Below are 4,495 nucleotides of genomic sequence, written 5' to 3'. Positions count from 1 at the left end.
GAGATTGTTGAGCTTCTTAAATGTTTATCTTTTCACTTTTCAGGATGTTAGAGAAAATTTCTTCCAGCAGTTCTTTAACTATTTCCTCTGTGGACTTGTGTGATTCTTCTTGTTCTGGAATGCTGATAATTCTTAAATTATTCCTCTTCATGTTGTCCAACTTGAATCTTAGATGATCTTCAGATTTTTGTATCCTTTTTTTTATGTTTGCTCTTCTCTCTTAGTGGTATTGAGAGATTTGTCTTCCAGCTCACTGTTTCTGCCTTACAGCTCTTCGATTCTACTTCTTTGTCCTTTCAGAGTATTGTCTATTTCTGATATTCTAGTATTGATCATTTGGACCTCTTTTTGTAGGTTTTGAATTATTTCCAATGCTGTATCTATCTTATTTGATTGTTCCTGCAGCATTTTTGTGACTTCTTCCTTGTTTTTCTCAACTTCATTGTAAAGTGTTTTGAAACATTTTATAATCATTTTTCTGAATTCCTTCTCAGGCATTTCCAAGGCCTGTTCTCCTTCCAAAATGGAGTCCAGGTCTACCTCTAGGTCATTTGTCTCAGGCATTTTATCTTGTTTCTGGACATGTGCTGATATGGTCACCCCCTTTTGCTTCTTGGACATGTTTAGTGTTTATCTGTGGCCTTAATATGTAATTGAGTATGTGTTTTGGTATTTTTTTTTATGCTTTGTGATTACTTCCATGTAGATGTGATCAGGATGTGGGCTTCCCTTTTCCCTCTTCTTATCGCTTAACTCAGAGTAACTTTACAGGTGTTTTTCTGCCTCCTTGGTATATGGCAGTTGGTATTGGTTCTTGCCTGGATTTTGCTGTTTTATAGAGTGTGATTGTAGCTTGAGTATATGGCAGCAGTTGTTGTCTCTTCTTGGGTAACATAGGGAGAGAAAGAGTCCCCCAAATGTAGAAGGAAGAGCATAAAACAGCAAAACAGCAATAGCAAAAAAAGCAAGAAAACAAACAAACAACAACAAAAACTAGACTGGACACTGTAGTCCATAATAAATGAAAAGGGAGAGGAGGAAAAAAAAAAAGCTGTAGCCTAATATGAGTATCGTTGTAGTGCCCTCTTTCAACTTCTTGCCTTCAAAGCTGCCTGAGAAATTTAAAGATGCCACTGTTGTTTGTTATGCTGTACCTCAGGATTTAGTTTAATTTTCAACCTGTTTTGTTTTTAAACAGCCTTTCCCTCTCCACATCTCTCTCCATATTGAAAAAGAAAACCCCAAAATTTCAAGGCTGGCACTTGGGCTAAGAGTACCTGTGTGTATGCATGGCAGAGGAACCCACCAGTGGTGAGGGTAGGGATGTCCACTTGCTCCGGCACCCTCTCTAGTCACCAGAATGGAGGTGCACAAATAGTGGGGGGTGGCAATGAACAGATACCAAAAAAATAAAAATCAGAACAAAGCAGAACTGACAAAGTGTATTGTCCACCTTTGCTCCGAGGTTCCCATGGTGTTTTTCTGTGGTGTGTCTGCTCCCCCACTTGGTCTTGCTGTTTAGTCTCACCCAAGTTCTCAGGGCCGTGAGCCATCGAGTTCAGCAGATTCAAAAGTATAGAATTTCATACTTTAGATACAAGTTCCACTACATATAAGCCTTCAAACTTTAAAAAATATTCCTACCTATGTGGTTCCGAGTTTGGAGCTCTGCCCTGGATCTGCTTTGCCTGGTAATCTGTGGTATTGCTGATGGCGAACCTCACTGCACCTCTACCCTACCCGCCATCAAGCCCCACCTCCCAACAACATATATTTTGTATAGAATCATATTATTGTTGGTAAGTGCTATGTAGTCCGTTCCAACTCATAGCAACCCCATGTAGGTTTTCCTGCAGAGTGACTGGTCGGCTCAAACTGCCAACCTTTCAAAACATAAAATAGTTTTATAAAATCATCAAATTAGGATTATAGTGTATATAGACTTTGTAACCTGCATTTTATCTTAATGTACTATAGATATCTATTTTTCTCAATAAATATATTTGTTATAGTTCTTAATGTTGTTATAAGAGACCTGATGGCACATCAGTTAAGTACTCAAGAGTTGTCAGTTCAAACCTACCCAGTGGATCTGGCCCTTAAAGACTACAGCCTCAAAACCCCTATATGGCAGATCTACTGTGTCATATGGGGTAGCTATGAATTGAAAATTGAACAGACAGAATGTTGTTGTTGTCTTGTGCTGTGGAGTTATTCTGATTCATGGCAAATTCATAAGGGTAATCTTTATGGAAGTCCCATCTTTCTCCTGTGGGTTTGAACCTCCAACCTTTTGGTTAGCAGCCAAATGCTTAGCCACTGTGTCACCAAGGCTCCTTTGTTTATAACATAAGTAGCATTTCTTAATGTTAAGAAATCAAATGATACATTTCATTAGGCAAATGTGTTGCATAAGATCTCTTTAAAGTGTTCAAGAGTATAGATATCAGTTTGAGTACTAAGGTGCGCCTGACCCAAGTCATGGTATTTTCAATAGCCTCATATGCTTGTGAAAGTTGGACAGTGAATAAAGAAGACTGTAAAAGAATTGATACATTTGAGTTCTGGTGTTCGAGGAAAATACTGATAGTACCATGGACTGCCAAAAGAACAAATAGATCTGTGTTGGAAGAAGTACGGCTAGAGTACTCCTTCGGAGCCAGGATGGCCAGACTTGATCTCTCGTATTTTGGATATGTTATCAGGAGGAAACAGTCCTTGGAGAAGAACATCAAGCTTGGTAAAGTGGAGGGTCAATGAAAAGAGTAAGACCCCCAAGGAGATAGATGGATACAGTGGTAGTAGCAATAGGCTCAAGAGTAACCATTGTGAGGAGGGCACAGAACTGGACAGTGTTTTATCTGTTGTACATAAGGTTGCTATGAGTTAGAACTGACTCAGGGGCACATAACCACCAACCACCACCAACGACACCTAACAGCAAAGCCTTTATTAAAAAGGTATGATTTGATAGGCTCTGATAGTGTAGTGGTTACGTGTCAGGCTGCTAACCTCAAGGTCAGCAGTTTGAAACTATCTATGAGGACTTCTGCTCTTGTAAAGACTTACAGCCTCAGAAACTATATACAGAGTCACTATGAGTAGTAACTGACTCCTCGGTACATAACCACCAACCACCACCAACGACACCTAACAGCAAAGCCTTTATTAAAAAGTTATGATTTGATAAGCTTGTTTCTAGGCCTTAAAAAAAAACAACAACTGTTAAAAACTGAATCAAAAAGAAGTTAAGTAACTTGACCAGGGTCAAGCAGCTAGTCAAGCTGAAAAATAAGGCTACATTTTATATTGATTGTAGCATCTGACTTTCATAGCTTTATTGAGAAATTGGTCTGTTCTCTGACTACAGCAATTTTTTTAAGAAAGCTGAGCAACAATCCTTTACAGGTAATTCCAAGATATACCAATTAAGATCCAGGTATTTAAAAGATGTCATGTGTCAATTCTTTATTGAACGAGAAAATGCTTGTATAAAATTCAGTTCAGCTTAAACTTGCTCCTCTCTGTATCCCCTCCATTCATGTTTTTCTCAGAGCTCCCAGAGTAAGGGACTCCTGGTGTGGCGCTGTAGGATCAGCACTGGACTGCGAACCACAAGATCAGCAGTTCAAACCCTCCAGCTGCTCCTTGGAAACCCTATACAGGGCTGATATGAGTTGAAACCAACTCAACAGCACTTAACAACAACAACCCTGAGTTAAGAGTTTTCAAGAGGACTTAGGAAAGAGAATATCTTTAAAAGAAGCACCCTTTCCATTTCCTATTAACAAACAATGAATCTGTTGATAATGCATCCTAGACGCAGCTAATCTTACTATTTGGATAAACATCTATTTTAAGCTTATTAAAAAGGGAAACAAGCAGCTTTTTGTTTCAATTTCACTAAGTCAGCTTTAATGAAGATTTCTATGGTCTCGTGACTCTACCATTCCTGTCATAATCTTACTTCACTGCAGCTGTTTCCTGCACACACAAAAGCAAAACTTCAACAAGTTTCATTTCCTATGATGGTAAGAGCACGAGGACTTGTGGATAGATATCTGGGCAGCTTTGTTACTGATGAAAAGAAAGAAGAAAAGTGGTGTCAGAGTTATTTATACAAGAGCTTCCTGACTTTTGCCTTTTCCAGTGCCTTTGAGTGGGTTCTGACTCAGAGTGATTCTGTAGGATCCAGTAGAACTGCTTCATAGGGTCATCAAGAGTATAAATCTTTATGACACATGGCTGGTGTGTTCAAACCAAAGAGCTGCCTTTTTGGTTATCAGCCCCAAGTTTATTGCACAGCACCACAGGGATCCTTGATGCTTGCTTTAGGGCCAGGGGTTTTTATCTTCCTCAATCTCTTCCTCTTGTTATTGATGCTGTAGTCCATCCATTTGTTTCTACTGTACTGGCTATTGTGGTTGCTCCGATATTGTTTGCTGTTATATCCCTAGCGCTTAGAACAGTACTGAGCACTTAGTAAGTATTCGGT

This window comes from Chrysochloris asiatica, unplaced genomic scaffold (assembly GCF_000296735.1).
Source record: "Chrysochloris asiatica unplaced genomic scaffold, ChrAsi1.0 scaffold00310, whole genome shotgun sequence".
Lineage (NCBI taxonomy): Eukaryota > Metazoa > Chordata > Mammalia > Afrosoricida > Chrysochloridae > Chrysochloris > Chrysochloris asiatica.
This window is presented reverse-complemented; position numbering follows the sequence as displayed.